Source organism: Xenia sp. Carnegie-2017, unplaced genomic scaffold, assembly GCF_021976095.1.
Source record: "Xenia sp. Carnegie-2017 unplaced genomic scaffold, XeniaSp_v1 HiC_scaffold_6, whole genome shotgun sequence".
NCBI lineage: Eukaryota > Metazoa > Cnidaria > Anthozoa > Malacalcyonacea > Xeniidae > Xenia > Xenia sp. Carnegie-2017.
The window spans coordinates 10476855-10495054 of NW_025813526.1; positions in this window are offsets into that span (position 1 = coordinate 10476855).

Sequence of the window (18200 nt, forward strand, 5' to 3'; positions counted from 1 at the left end):
AAATACCAGGCAGCTAATCTAACCTAAAGAGTATAGCATCGACCACGTCCCAACGTAAATTCCAACTTACGCTTGCCGAATAATTCCCAACAATTGTTCTATGAAAATTGTGTTTGTATTGTTTATAGCGTCTACCATATTTTTTGTAAGATTGCAGTAAATGAGAATTGTTTGGAATAATAAAGAGTATGTGTCATAGATCAGACATTACAGTATAGGACTTGCCAAGAAATCGCCGTGAAAGTACCATTTTTTAGGTTTCTTTTTTTTGTGACAATTATAATTGATACATTACGAAATCATATTTTGCACTATAGACGATAAAAAATATCGAAGTAGTCACATAAACCAAGGATGCTCATAAATTTTGTTACAGCATCGAAAATCGGTAGTTACATTTTGACAGTGATCATCCACCATCGTTTTTTTGTGTCTTGAGTGTCAAAAAGTTGACAAGCTCATTTCTTTTACAATTTTCAATGTTGCAATGTCAGTGAGAAATTATAAAAATTGATAAAGCTTATAATATTGATAAATTGTTCTCAGAGTATTTAAAAGTTTTATTTTGTATGTTACGCATATTAAAAATTATGAAAACGCGAGAAATCGCACTTCTGACCTTTTAGCATTAAAATTTTTCAGGAGGGAAGCCCAGACTCCTCAAGAGGGCTCTCACCTCCGGTGCTCGCATTTCATTAGTCACGTTAATTTTGGATACACCCGTGATTAAAGGACTGTTAGTGTTTATTTTAATTGTTTTTTTAAAACAGTGCAACAACGTTGTTGCCTCATGAACGTTTAGAAATTCAACTAAATATTTCCACCAAAGGTTTTTGCAAGTGTTGCACACTGATCACTTTTGCGACACTTTCGAAGTGTTAATATTTTAATATATCTTGCATATTTAATGGCATATTTTATCTTGAGCGCTTTATAGCTACATTTCATCCTGTTTAGAAATTTATCAATTGTTATTAATAGTTAAAATACGTGTTAAAATTTTTTAGGGCAGGCGGTGTTTGATGAAGCATTTCTCATCGTTACACCAGATGCGGTTCAATATATTGTTGATCGCAAGAACTCTAGCCTCATGTGTCATCCTTGGGGAGGCTAAAGTCTTGGGTGTGGGTTAAATGATTTTAAGCACGTAATTCCCTTTACTGATAACAAAAGGTTATTATCGCTTGATTCTCGTGTTATGAAAAAAGTTATGCAAGGAACAAAAGTATGTGTAGAAGTTATGGTCTGCACCATTCTTATCCAAATATTATGAAATTGTTTTGGAATTTATATTTGAATGAAAGTAGTGATGGGCAAATCAGCGTTCCTCCAGTTATTCACAACTGTAAGTATCGGTTGGAAATGGATGTAAATACTCTTTCACGTTTATATACCCGTCCAAAATCATTTAAAAAGAATCCAATTAGGAAAACTTAAATTTTTTCTAAGGGATCTGAGCATTACTACAAAAATAAGCAAAACATGTCACTGTAATTATTTACAGTTTTTTTATCATTTATTTTTTATTTTTCGTTAGTGACGACAAAACATATCCTGAAATACTATCTTTAAAAGAAATAACTAGCATTCTGCCTGACGTAACCTTAGTTTCTTAATATATAAAGTGTAATCATATCTGGTATATTTTTGTTGACAATAAATGATACAATTTTACGACAATTGTTTTTTTACTGTATATTGCCATTTGCACAGAACACTTCTCCCAACACAGTTTTCCCCAAGTAGCACAAATAGGTTACAACAACGTTGTGGTTAGGTTCGTATTAGCGAGTTTCCGAAATCACAACGGCGACGTCGGCGGCGACGTGTGGTCTACGAGTATTATAGGCAGTGGGGGTACCAGCGCAAAAAAAGGACTGGTTTTAAACCTGTTTTTAAAGGGGGGTAAAAAACTCGACTTTACAGTCTATTATTTAAAAAATATGGAATCTATATGATTTTGAAATATATAGGTGCGTTTAAAATTTACAAACAGTCTTTACAAATAAATGTTAACAAAGCATTGTTTCGGAGGGGCTCGGCAGCGCAGATCACGAAGTGCTCGAGCAGGGGATGGAGCCCCGAGAATCCTCAGCGACGGCGGGTGATTCACGAAGTGAATCAGGAGTGCACCCGTAGTGTCCGAAGGACAACAGACATTTAACATATGCTCTTTACAAAATTTAGAATCTATATGTTTTTGAAATATATAGGTGCGTTTAAATTTTACAAGCAGTCTTTACAAATAAATGTTAACATAGCATCGTTTCGGAGGAAACTCGGCAGCGCAGATCACAAATTGATCGAGCAGGGGAATGGAGTTTCCGAGAATCCTCAGGGCTCGGTGGGGTAAATTTTCACGAAGTGAAAATTCGGAGCCCACAGTGCCATTCGAAGAATTCGAAGAATTCGAAGAATAACAGACATTGAACATATGCTCTTTACAAAATATGGAATCTATATGTTTTTTAATTTATCTGTCAAGCGCATGTCTTAGTGCATGTTTTTAACAATGGTTGTTTAATGTAACCAGCACATGTATGTCGGCGCATTTTAATAATTTAATGTAAATAATTTAATGTTTTATATAATTTTTTTTGAAAGTGTTTGTTACTAATTGTTTCAGGATTTCGAATTTTTTTGTATTTCGCTTTTGTCTCAAAATTTTACAAAATGTATATGTGGTAAACCGTTTTGTATTAATTACTTATTACAAACAGTTATGTGATATGTAGTTAAACATGAGGAGCAGGTATGTATGATTTTACTCTAACAGAGGCCTACGCTACATGCTTACTACACATTATAATTGTTTGTTAATATTTAGTTATTTGAATTGATAAGATAATGACCATAAGCATAACTCATACATCCATCATGTAATATGTACCGTTTATCATCACAAAAGCTGAGTGATACTTTATTAATTTCATAACTACCAAGTTGATGGTTTACACTTCTAGTAGTTTTCATTGTATGATGCATTTGTTTATTTTCAAATAGTGTTTTTTTATAGTCTTCATGTTTTATTTCACTCTTAATAATATTTTTCTTAATTCATTTAGCTTTTTATCTCCTTTATTATTATCTTACATATAACTATACATCTTGCTTCTTAAACCAACAAATTCAGTAATTAAGATTCCAGCGGCTTCGTCTTTAAATTTACCAATAACTTTTTTGTTAGTCTTATCATAATATTGAGAATCTTCTGAGTAATAACTAAAATCAAATTTATCTTTATCAAACCAAAAATCTTGATAGACGTCTTCAGATTGAATGTTATAACAAAGAGAATCTGTGTCTGTAAAAAGAAGTTTAGCTTTATAACCATACCGCTTCTTGATATAGTTGTAATGAAAATCATACATCAACGTTTTACTTAGATCTAAGATGCACATACCCACATATGCCGGCCTGTTAAGGGTTAGTGTTTCTTTTATTTTATGCACAGCTACAAAATTTTCATTAAAGATCTTTGAACTTACTTAAGTAGGTTTTGAAGCCAATTTTAATAATTTATTTTTATTAGTTACTAGTCTAACATCTACTCTTTTTCTCAAGTTTTCCATAGTTTTCCCAAAAACTGAATTATTCATTAATTTGAAGAAGTCTTTTTCAAAAGAATTTTTTGCATTAGTTCTTTTTTGAGTATTAAAGTCTATATATTTTTTCAACCATGGAGATTGGTTAAATTTCAATACTCGGTGGACTTTAGTTAACTTTAACCCGAGATCTAAGTATAATTGAAGATTTCTATAATGTAATACATACTTCTCTTTATTTTTTAAAGTTGGAATTAACTTATTAACTATACCTGTTGATATATTATAATTAGAAGCAATTGTCTTACAATATTTTGACAGCATGTCGCTAGTTACCTTAACTTTTTCTGGCGCAACAGGATAATCATTATGTAAATTATGTAGTTTTTAAGGGTATTCTAAATCAACTTCTAAAATTAAACCTTTTTTACTATCTGCTTGATATTCAGCAAGGTTTAAGTTGTTAATCTGTTTCTCAGTTAACCATTTGAAACCACCAGTAGGTAAGTTTTGTGACATAGCCCATCCATATAAATTGTTTGCGTCAAGATACATTATATATTTTGAGGGTTTATTCTTATCAAATGTTTCCATATACTTGTTATTAGCCTTACCATATCGATTAGAAATATAAGAAACACCTCCTCTCATACCCTTTTCAATGAATTGAAACATGTCAATATCAGTCATTAGTTCTAATTTAATACCTGTCATCTTTAACATTGCATCCCATGATAGACCTGGACTACTAAAATAGTAGCATGGGTCTAATTTATAGTATTCTAAGCATGTTTTTCGAAAGTTTACAAATACATCACTTAATAGAAGGATATCAGATTTCAAACACAGGTCGTGATACTCACCCATGTTTTTGAGATTGAATGTATTCCACACTTTTTGTGCATGCTTTTAAGAATCATCTGATATATTCTCAGCAGTAAGAATACTATAAAAGTCTTCTTTTGAAGGTAACCCATTATCAAACTTTTCAAACGAATCCATATAATCATATGGGTAAATACCTTTTTTAATTCATTAGATTAAATTTTTGTATATTTTTAAATGCTTTAGAGGTATATTTAAATGAATCTTTAGGTAAATTACAAACAAGCTTTTCAAGACTAGAGCTCATAAATTGAAAACTATCCATAAAAGTAAGATGGTTACCTAACATAAAAGCCATATATTTTTCCATGTTATTAGGTATAGCATTTATATTCATCTGAATATCTTCTCCTTTTTTGTTTTTGTATGTATATTTCTTAACAATAGCTCCAATTTCTTGCATAATAAAATGGCTATCATATCCTCTTAGATTGTGAAATATTACTGGGATCTTTAATTTGTCAGAGTCTATTCTAAGTTTTAAATTACAATCTTGATGCGCCGAGCCTCTGTATTTACCTGTCACATGGCAATGGTCTCGAACTCGAATATCTTTGTTAGTATAATTTTTGTGACAGATATGACATTCATCAGCTTTTTTAAATTTTTCTTCATCGTCAGAGGTCATTTTTAATGGTTTATTAAAGTGGGTTTTCATAATATTTTTACAATATTTAACTTCTTTTAACATAGCTTCCATAAATTTGTAAACAGCCTTTTCACCTCTATATAGTTGAATTGGTTTCGTGAATTTATCATCATAACAAGAAATAATTTTGTATCCATAACCACAGTCAGTATGTTTGTGATAAGATTCTGTATACGATTTTTTATTATTTTGGTTACAACCAGATATCTTTTCTGTAATAGCCTCAAAGTCAGCATATATAACAAATGTTTTTGGTTGTTGCTTATGATAGTTGTTGAATTTTAGTATGTTGTTGTTTTTATTAGGCATTTTTATAGTTTGTTTACCATTAACAATAATAAAAGTTTCTTTATGTTTTAATAACACTTGTTTTGAAATATAGCCTTGAAGACATTGCATACAAAAATTTTTTTTCTTTATGTTTATTATAATTGTACATAAATGAATTAAAATTTTTTATTAATACATAGTGTGATTTATTTTCATTTGTTATAAGAAGTAGATTTAACTCATTTATATATTTTCCTTTTGATAAATAAATGGGGAATTTTTGTTTATTTTCATACCCAAAAACATTAATATTAATATTATTTTGCTTTTCGATTTTATTATAATGTCTAACAGTTACTGGAAATTCAATCCCAGAGTAGTCTAATTTGTTAATATATTCCTTATCAATTTTTTTTGTTTGTTGTGAGTCTTTTTGTTTTGAATTTAAAAATCGAATATGGCACCATCTAAAACATTCATTGTCTTTATTTTTAATATTAATTAATCCTTTTTTACTATTTTTAAGCTCTATTGGTAGTTCAATATATGAAGACCCTTTGAGTGGCTCATATTTAATTATATTGAGATAATGATTATCTATAGAGCGAATAACCCATCCAGAACCTCCTTGATTGAATTTTTCAATATTATCTAATATATTTTGTTTTGAAACATGTAGTGATTTAGTGATTTCATTATAATTTGTAATTGTTGAAGCTTTACTGTTAAAATAAGGAGTTGTTTTTATAAAATGAGTCATACCACCATCTTTTTCTTCTTTTTTGACAAATGTTACCTTAAGCGTTTCGACAAATTTAAGTCCTTTCATTGATGATAATATGTTTTTAATATAATATGTAAGATACTTTCTTGTGTTTTTTAATTGTATTAATGGTTCTTTATTGTTAAGAATGCTTATTTAATAAGACATTGTATAACCTTTAAGAGCTTTATTTATTTGTTCTATCTTAACTCTAGGAGTTGGTATTGGTTTTTTATTTTTATCTGATAGCATCTTTGTTTTATTCTCATACTCTTTAACCATCTCTTTTACACTCTTTCTTGGTTTGGGTATTGGTTTAAGTAATGTGATTACTTCGTTTTTTCTAAGTCTTGAATAACGTTTAAACCTTTTTCTTTAGCAATAACTTTTAACTGTGGTACAGTCATTTGTTTGATATTGGATTGTGATAGTACGTTTTGTACTGGTTTGGAAATTGAAGTATTATTAACTTCAACCCTAGGCTTTTGATTTAATATTATATTAATTAAATCATTTCTAGTCAACTTTTGGAGCGCATCTCTATTCATCTTCTGCATATTATATAATATAGGTATGTCTTTAAGTACCTTTCGATTTAAATAATCTCTATTCATATATATATACTATAGATTTTTTTTTTAAGTATAACTTTAAACACACTAATTTTAATTATAGAAATAAATCTATATTTAAAATTTTTATAAAAACTATATTATTTTTTATTTTTTTGAATTTCTTAAATGTTTTTTAGTTCGAAGGTGTAAAGTCTTATTGGCTAAACTATATGATCTATTACATGAATCACAATACCATGGCTTAGATATCATATATAAACTTCTATGTTGTCGTATCTCGTCTGAAGTATAAATTATTGGTCTTCCTCATATTGGTTTATCTGAACACATATATATACTAATATTAGGTGACTTTGGCACTTTGGTGATAGCCGGGAGGGCACATTGTTTATACACTTTGTATAATACGCTTGCTGCGCTTGCGAAGTTTGAGCGCTCTCGGATTGCGTAGAGAGTCTCACAAAGAGACGTTCACCGCATTCGCTTTATGCATTGCTCACCTATATAGGTTTGAGCGCTCTGGTGACTCTACAATACAATCCATACAATGTGTAACCGCACGTCCTGTGTCCCAAGTGCAGGAGTCACCATTGCACTTTGGTGATAGCCGGGAGGGCACATTGTTTATACACTTTGTATAATACGCTCGCTGCGCTTGCGCAGTTTGAGCGCTCTCGGATTGCGTAGAGAGTCTCACAAAGAGACGTTCACCGCATTCGCTTTATGCATTGCTCACCTATATAGGTTTGAGCACTCTGGTGACTCTACAATACAATCCATACAATGTGTAACCGCACGTCCTGTGTCCCAAGTGCAGGAGTCACCATTGCACTTTGGTGATAGCCGGGAGGGCACATTGTTTATACACTTTGTATACTAATATTATATATTTATTTTTTAAGTATAATTTTAAGCACACTATTTTTAATTATAGAATAATCTATATTTAAAAATTTTATATAAATAATAAAATTAATTTTATTAACTTTTTAAGTGTTTTTAGATATTTTGTAAATATTCTCTTAATTTAGTTTGAGTTTTTATTGTATTTGGTAACATACCAGGTTCAAGACCGACATCCCATGGATTGAACCCATGCTTGTATATCCAGGTCACTTTGTTTAATTTTTCTCTAATATTTGGGTCATCGAGAGCTGTTTGTACTGTTGTATTATAATAATAGTGAACTTCTTGTTTATGATCATTAGTTTTAAATATTAATAACCTTAAATGTTTATGATGTTCAACTAATTTTAAATGACGTTTATTTGCATATTTAATTAATGTCTGTATAAATGTTGGGAGATCTTTACATTTTTCATAACCTTTAAAAGTAGGTGGATAATGTTTTAATTCTGGCAAACTATCAATGTATATGAAAAAACTAAATTTAGAAAATAAGTCCTTATCAACAACTTTGAAATGCCGCCCACAGCCGAAATAAACTAAGCTTAGAATTTCATTATTATTTCTTATAACTTTACTCATTATATAAATACTATATATTTTTTTTTAACGCACTATAAAATTTTTATAAAAACTATATTATTTTTTATTTTTTTGAATTTCTTAAATGTTTTTTAGTCCTAAGATGTAAAGTTTTATTTGCTAAACTATATGCTTTGTTACATGAATCATAATGGCATGGTTTTGACAACATATATGCTGTCCTATGTTGTTTAATTTGTTCTTTAGTAAAAATACTTGGTCCTCCACGTATTTGTTTATCTGAACACATATATATATAATTACTATATATATTATTTTTTTAAGTGTCTTTAAAGTGCGTTTAAATTATCTTTTGGTTTATACAATGTATTTTCAAAATACTTTAAAACACTTTCTATATTATAACTAGTTTTTTTACAACATAGAATAAAATCTCTAATCTTTTTTAATAGATCTTTCAGGTTCATATATAACATACTATAGGTTCCATAATATATAAATAAATAACCAGAAACAAACGATATTTTTTATTAAATTAATAACAAAAGTAACAGAATACATCATAGTACACTGACTATATATATAATAGTAAATGTTTTATTTCTTCAACTGAACCCAATTGTTATAATAAGTACAGTCGATATCTTTATCCCACTCAAGAATTTTATAAATCTCACCAAATAATCTATCATCAAAAATCCTCTTTGTCTTACTATTTTTCATATCTCTAACAGGGTGTTTTAATGGTATACCTCTCCTACTAGCTAAACGTATTATATAATAATTATACATACTAACATTTTTTTATTAATTAAATTATGTTTAATCATAGTACTGACAACCTTTATAAAATCATTTGTCAATTTCTCAACACATTCAAAAGTTACACACAATCTAATTTTATTATAAAACCATTTTTTCCTTGAATGAACTGATCGTTGACATTTCCAAATCTCTGGTATCCATTCATTAACTATCTTATATGAGTGAACAGAACCACAGTGTATACAAACATTCATTTTATTGTTATCTGAAATAATTTCTTGATTTTCACAACATAAGTATGTCTTAATAGAACTATCAATATGATTATTACATATCTTTTTATTACAAAAGCAACAATTTACATTACCAAAAAACTCTTCTAACTCCTTATGAACCAATTTATTACAATACATATAATATAATATAATATTATATCTTTAAGTAGTTTTATATAATAAATATCCGGATATAATACCAAACCCAACCATTGTAATAGATTGATAATTTTTCATATTCTTAGATGGTTTGTAAAACTCATTTAATTGTGGTTCTCTATGAAATGTTAATCCGTTGTAATGTATTGTTTTTACTTTTCTAAGCATATCTAAAGCTTTGTTCGTAAGTTCTATATCATTATCAGCATACTGAAGTTCTTGTCTTAGCTGTTGAAATTTATCATGCTGCTTGACTTCATTTTCATAGAACGCCTCTTTAGCCTTAGATAAGTCCTCTAGAGCCTTGTTGTGACGTTTGATTTCCTCAGCATAACCGTTTTCATCAAGTTTATGAAAAAGCCAGCCTGCTAGGGAAAAACCTAAACCATTAACAACTGCTCCTATAGATGTTGATAATCCACTAGTAATAACACTTGTCATATATATTTATACAGATTTAACTGGATTTTCAGGAATCCATTTTTTGTCTTGAGCATATTTAACTAGCATTGTTGATGCTGTAACAGCAATAGCTAGTTTAGCAAAATCTTTGATACTGTTTGTGTCTGTTAATTTTTAGCCTAGTAGTTTTTTAGACGCCATAGAAAGACCTACAGCAGTTGTTGTCACAAGCACTGTATCAAAAGCTTCATTCATAAATTGTTTCTTAGTCGTAGTATTACTCATATATAATAGGAAATATTTTATTCAAATGAGTCTAAATTATATTGTTTATTTTTTTGTATCAAAACATGTTTTTCACCAGTTGTTTCTTCTCTCGCTTTATCGTATGTTAATTTTTCCTGTCTTTTATCATCTTTCCGTGCATAATAGAGGCTAGCAATAGCGGTTATCACTCCAACTGCTCCAAGTAAGAATCCATAATTAATATTCCAGCTATCATCCTCAATTTTCTTTTTATTTTCTAATTCAATCCTATGTCGCATCTTTTTTTCTTTAGAAGCTTTCGATATTGTAAAATTTGTAAATGATGAAATCGAAAAATTAAAAAAATTGAGTAAAGATAACTATCAAGCTAAAACTTAAGAATAATTATAATCCTCATGTTTGACTACATATCACATAACTGTTTGTAATAAGTAATTGATACAAAACGGTTTACCACATATACATTTTGTAAAATTTTGAGACAAAAGCGAAATACAAAAAAATGCGAAATCCTGAAACAATTAGTAACAAATACTTTTAACAAAAATTATATAAAACATTAAATTATTTACATTAAATTATTAAAATGCGCCGACTTACATGTGCTGGTTACATTAAACAACCATTGTTAAAAACATGCACTAAGACACGCGCCTGACAGACAAATAATATAAAAAATGCGCCGACTTGCATGTGCTGGTTACATTAAACAACCATTGTTAAAAAACATGCACTAAGACACGCGCCTGACAGACAAATAATATAAAAAATGCGCCGACTTACATGTGCTGGTTACATTAAACAACCATTGTTAAAAACATGCACTAAGACATGCGCTTGACAGATAAATTAAAAAACATATAGATTCCATATTTTGTAAAGAGCATATGTTCAATGTCTGTTATTCTTCGAATTCTTCGAATTCTTCGAATGCCACTGTGGGCTCCGAATTTTCACTTCGTGAAAATTTTCCCCACCGAGCCCTGAGGATTCTCGGAAACTCCATTCCCCTGCTCGATCACTTTGTGATCTGCGCTGCCGAGTTTCCTCCGAAACGATGCTATGTTAACATTTATTTGTAAAGACTGCTTGTAAAATTTAAACGCACCTATATATTTCAAAATCATATAGATTCTAAATTTTGTAAATAGCATATGTTAAATGTCTGTTGTCCTTCGGACACTACGGGTGCGCTCCTGATTCACTTCGTGAATCACCCGCCGTCGCTGAGGATTCTCGGGGCTCCATCCCCTGCTCGATCACTTCGTGATCTGCGCTGCCGAGCCCCTCCGAAACAATGCTTTGTTAACATTTATTGGTAAAGACTGTTTGTAAATTTTAAACGCACCTATATATTTCAAAAGCATATAGATTCCGTATTTTTTAAATAATAGATTGTAAAGTCGAGTTTTTTACCCCCCTTTAAAAACAGGTTTAAAACCAGTCCTTTTTTGCGCTGGTACCCCCCTGCCTATACTACTTCTGTGATTTTTTAAAATTACGCATGCACAAGTCAGAGGAAACCCCAAACAGACGTTCTTGCATCACGCGACCGACGTCAAATGAATAAACATCACGCTACAGCGACTACCGGAGGCAAATTAAATAAACATGGCTGCGCTGGGTGTTATGGAGAAACAAAAACGGGTAGAATACATGTTTACTTTGACCAGTGCTATTGGTTTAACGCTATCAGTGGGACAAAACTAAGTGCTTTGATGTAAATTAGGACGATGTCTTGTGTCATCTGGATGATACTGCCAGTACTTTTGACTCGAAAGTTTTAAGCAACAGACAATATTACAAGAGGTTTATAGAAGTTTTAAATATTTGCATTTGTTATGCCATGATGAACACAAGTGTAGCCTTCACTTTTTAATTCAACTCTTCCGTTACGTGGATAAGCATTAATTGTTTTAATTCATGTCTATTTGTTTTGTAAACCTATGAATTTGAGTTCCTTGCATGATGACTTGTTTGTTCGCGAGATAATTATGTTTGAGCCATGTAATTTGAAGAAAGGTTGATCTGAACGAGGGAATTGTTTGAAAAATATAGGAGAAAGTTTTTGAATCAAATTGCTAATCCTTTGCTCAAAGTTAATGACTGATCTGTTAGAGATAGATTTAAACTGCTGGAGAAAAAATATATAAAAGAAACAAATGAATTGGGTCGAGCATCGAGGATTGCACCAGAAGAAGAAGTTAACAAGGAAAAAGGCTTGCTTGAAATAATAGAATCATATAAGGATAGTGATTTGACCAAGCTATTAGAAAAAGAGAAACAAAAAAAGGCAACTGATAATGAAATGCAACAAGCAGACGAGCTTCGGTTGCAATCGCTTAAAACGGTAGGGAAAACTCCAAAAGGAAAAATGGTGATAGAGATGAGACAACAATAAAAAGAATTCGGAGGTTTGATACAATAAATTGCCTGAGAGTGAAAAGTGAGAGAGGAATTCTTAGTTGGAAGTGGTTAAGCCATAAAAGGAAGACCTGGTATTGTATAAAAGAACACATACGTTGTACAACTTACCTACAGCACATAATTGAATATTCAAATTTTTATTAAAATCCAAAAACTTGAAATAGTTTATAATATCGCGAAACATCCAATCAACAGAGGAACGAACAGTACTCATAGCTTTGTTCCAGTTCTTCTGCTGTTCTGCTACCTGTGCACCTCCCTAGATGGTGCTTGGATTTGCATACGTAGGGTGTTAGCAGGATCAACGTAATTGCAAAGAACAGAAGCATCAGATGCTCTTGAATGTTGTTGGAGGGATTCTAATAATGCTGATTATGTAAGCATGGTGCTATTGCGTCGTTTTCCTTCCACAGGTCCATTAAGATGTGCACACAATCCATTAGGTGGAACGAAAGACTGGAATTTAATTGCATGTACTTTTTTATGTCCATTGTATAACACCCTTTGGTGTTGAACTGCTCGACACACTCTCCTTACCGTTCCATCTATAAATCCCCAAACAATTTTGCAAAGGTGCACAATGATCATGAGTTTTCTGAGCATATTGTTGTAAGTTTGCAGGTGATAGCCATTCTAGCTGGAATGCTTCAAGCAAATAACCGCAACGTTAATAGTCAAAGTTAGTGAAGAAGTTGCTTATCGTTGAAAGTTGTTGGAAAGATAGGGCAAACCTAGGCATAATGTCCAAATACCTGCAAGGATATGCAAATCTTCTAAGAAGAACACAGAATGCATTCAGGCCCAAAACTTTAAAACCATTATCACATTTTATTTCCACAGGCACTTGCACAACTTTATAAAGTGTGTATATGTCATTTTTTAAAAAGCAAAACTAAGCTTTGCACTCATTGTTAAATAGTTTATCCAGGTCATATCAATCGTAGTCCCAATAAAGCAAATCAAGATTATTTGATCCGTTAACCCTAAAGAGCATCAAAAATTCTTGATTGTCAATGAAATCATGATAATGAGCATGCAGCAAAGCTATTCTCTTTTACTAAAAATTGCCAATTGTTTTAAACTATAAATAAAACCGGTGAGTGTCTTACCACAACGTTCAATAGACGTTACCTTAACGTTAGACAATTACGTTGCACGAACGTTGAAGTCTTACGATAAGACAACGTTGGTACATTAATTTTTTTGTTGACTTGTAGAAGCATATATATATAATGTAAAGACTGACGTCAATGAGAGCGTTGCATTGTCTTTTGGATTAAATATTTACGTTGTAAGAACGTTGAGGTGTAAGGTTGAGACAATGTTGCAATTTACGTTCATAGAAAGTTTTTTGTGGACTCACTATGAACCTAAATACAACGTGTAGACTGATATTAATAAAAAGGTTGCATGTACATTGCTGTAACGTAAAAATATATAATAGATATATTTAGAACTTCCTTCAGTTTTTTTACCCAAAAAAATTGATTTTTTTTTCTTTATGACGACTTGTTGACGTATAACGTGAGCAGGACTAAACTATATGTATTACAAATACAACTTTATATATCTGAAATATCGATATACCTTGCTACTGCAAACTATGAAACAAAACTTTTTATATTGAGTCTGCACAAACAAAATATAAAATTGAATAGTATGTAAAAGTGAATTGAAAAAATTACCAAAAATTCCAAATACCCCTTTCCTCGTTTTCAATATAGTATATAAAATTATATGTAGGATCCTTTAGACCACTTGTAAACACACTGCGCCTAGAAAACACCATTACAAGGATTACTTCTCATCCTCGATCACTTTAGTCGTTTGTTTCGCTCTAAATATGTAATTGAACTGACGATGTCTTAAATAATAAGGCTGCTAAAATTGAAGGTATCTCAAATTGAGATCCACCAGTCTTGCTTTGAGTCTAGTAAATTAAGAGAATCGGTAATCTGCTTCTCTGTGTTTATCTCACTAGCTGTTTCATGCACACTGAGACACGACTCTTGTATCAAAATCAAAAGACGATTAATGAGCAGCATGATAAACCTCATTAAAAAAGATAATTAAAGAAAAATTTGAGAAAAAGTACAAATGAAATCAAAATTATAACGTTCTAACAGTAGATGCAATAGAGTTTTGTTATAAAATAAGGTAGTTACAGTGCAAAATATAGACACTTTCTAATTACAGCCCTAAAAACAGCAAGCTCTTAAAAAGCTTGTTTAGCATTCCTCCCTATAAGGCTGTACTAAGTCCGTAAATTATTTTTCCCATCCTTCGCAAAATTCTTCTATAATTGGAAGAGTGTCTTCAACCATACAGGGCTACATGTGAATTCACGTTCAACAAAATATGTATTCACATTCAACAAATGTGAATTCACGTTCAACAGAATATGTGTTCACTAGGAATGGATCTACGATTTTTCAAACATCAGTCATGAACGCCGAACGTGTCCGCACCTGGGCAGGTACTTTCTCCTGGAAAATTTTGTATTTTTTGGCCTTGGACATTATTTTTTCTGCGTTTTAGAGCAATAAAAATTTTTTGTGAGCATCGTTTTGGCGTAAAAACAACACATTTTGCTTACGTTTTTTTCAAAACAAAACAGAAATGAATATTTCTTCATTGTTTTGTACAATATTTAGGCTCAATATCATGTCAAATATTGCACTCATTAGCATCCCTAACAACATAAAGTTTAATAAATATACTGCTGTTCCAAAAAGTATATAGTCTGAAAAAATTTCTACCAAATTGTCAGGCATAGACCCTTCCTAAGACCCCCTTCACAACTCTTTGTAATGAATTGAGTCGGAAATGAGGTACTAAAAGTGACAGTCTATAGATGTGAGAAAGCTCAGACTTCAAACCATGCAAGTTTATTGTAACCCTTTACCAATCTCCACATACAGTGCCAACAAATTCACCCTTTTAGAAAAAACTCAAATTTTTTTCTGTCAAAGATCAAACAAAGATTATCAGACTAAAATTTGCAATTAAGGACAGCTTAAAGCCATTAATGTTTAATAGGCATTTCACTAAACTATTACATTATGTAAATTTATGCAAGGGGTGCTATATAGCAATTGGTAGTAGCATTGTACTTACCAATATAAACAAAATGTAACTAACATGCCTTTTATCATATAATTACATGATTTTCAAATTTGGTTCATGTTTATGTTACTAGTTATGATAAATATATTTTCATGTGATCAAAGCTCGTTTAAATGTAAATCTGAAATAATTTAGTTTAGGAATTATAATGATCATCAGAAAAATTTCCTAATAATCATGAAAATACTTTTTCGTTTTGCCAAATTTCGAGTTATATCTGAATACCTAGGAACGCAATTTTATTTTATAGAAAATGCATTTCACACATCAATAGCCCTTAGGAATTTTCGGCAAACAATTTGATATGAGCCGTAGATCAGCGCACCATGACATCTCTACATGAGGTGTTCAGTTAGGAGAAAATGTGTGACATGGGACAGCATTTCATGTATGTGAAATACTCATGTTTAATACCATTTCAGTCAAATTGTCAAAATATAAAGCTTCATGAATCGAAAAAGACTGAAAGTCACAGGTTATAGTAAACAGCTTCTTGTGTAATCAATGTCAGTTTTCTTAAATCTTAAACAATATGTAGTATAACTGTCCAATGATTGAATGATCAATAATTATAAACTAAAAAGCAGCAAACATTTTTTTATAATATACTAAATATTAGTATAGTACCTTATAACCACAGATTTTTTGCCCATTGAAATACATTTGAAGGAATGTAGTATTTCGCTGCCATATAAAGCCAAGATTCCCCAAACATTAGAGATGTAAGCAAGATTTCCATTTTTTATATTCTTTTTGATTTTTTTTCTCTTTTTCTTCAGTATGATTTATATGATTAAATGTAAATCATTAAAACATAATCCGTTTATACATTTTTAATTCTTTGGTAAGGTATATGTATATATACATTCACTGCAATGAAACTCAGCTGAATTTCATATAATTTATACCTTATATTGAAACAAGTTATTTTAAGAGTGTTTCTATAGGTGCTTCTACTAAATCTAAAATGGGACAAAATTTAAAATGAGCAGAACCATATCTTTTTGAATGGGAAAAAATACTATATAAAAAGGACGAAATTTCTTAAAAGATATGAATATCTGTAAGGAGAAATTGACATCTTCTGTGCATAAATATATTCAATTTATGGGATGTATTTTACTAAATGGACAATTGTACAATGATTTAAGAATAACCCCATGGTATGATTAAGAAAAAAAGAAGAGGCGCTTCCCATTGAAATAAATTGAAGAAAATGAACACGATTCGTCTTTAAAGAAATAATAACGAAGTATTTGTTTACTTGGATGGATGCTGTTATAAATATTTTTGTTGAAATTTATTATTCATGTTTTATCGATATTGTCGTTTGCTGAATGTTATATGAACAACTTTTGGTTTGTATATTGGATATAAAGATATCGATGGCGTCTATCTCTCATTAAAGCTTGGAAACAATAAATAAGGCTTACATAGAAAAAAAACGAAGAAAAAATTTAATTTAAAAAACTGGTGATAGAAGAGTTAGTGATAGATTCAAAATTGGATTATGACGATGATGTTTATCCTATTTTTAATTTTTATGAGTATAATTATTATTTTTGTCATTTTGATTTTTGTTTGGGTGTATATATAAAGATGCTATTGAGCACTAAGAATAGAAAATGGATGATTCCTATTTGTGTCTTTTAATCGTATGTGTCTGCATTTTTATTAACTTGGGTGAAATACATTCAGATATGAGAAATATTAAAGTTGAAATTTTAATGGTAGGCCTGAAATATTAGAAGAAAATATGAACGATTTAAAAAAATCTTAAGACTTCACGCGACAAAAGTAGTATTGCTACATTATTGAAGATAATGTTATGAAAAAAAATTATTGAGTTTCAGAAATCTATAAAAGGCACATATTTATTTAAAGTGATACGATTTACTGTTATTTTCTCTGAAGACATTTGTTTCAACCTCATGAAAAAATTTTCAAGAGAATTTTTTTCCGAAAATTATATTGTTGACTTTTTATCAAATAGTAATGAGTCTAAATTACTGATCAGAAAACATATAACTTTATTTTAAAATATAAATCCTAACCTTAAAGCATAAAATGAGTATAAATGAGCTATAATGTTTAAAAAATATATTTCTAAAGCATTTTTTTAAACCCCATTTATTCATATAACAAAAATGGAATAGGATTATGAAAAAAAGCTTGTTATTTATATTGCAAAATTTTTTTGATTATTTGTAAAAATAAAAAATTGTGCAGTATAGTATTATTTTTTGTTCTATGCCTTGTTTCATTTTGCTATAATACACTTTTTGAATCGAATTGATGAAATAACTCAAGAAGTAATTGAGTTAAATTAGATGTTGAAATATTCAATGTAAAAATTAAAACTCTTAACCATGACATAAAGCAGCAAAATATTATAATAAAAATCAAGAAACGAAATTGTTGAATTAAAGAAGTTGACAGAAGAAGCGAAAATATTGTTGAATAAAAATGGAACATAATGAGGACATTAATGTTAAGCCTATGTTATTGGAAATTATGCACTATATAGCATTTTCATTTCATCTCTTTGAAATTGTTTACAATAAAAGAACTATTTGTAAAATTGCTTTCTATATTTTTCATTTGCATTAGTATCTTTATTTTTATACATTGTCGTGTATAGTT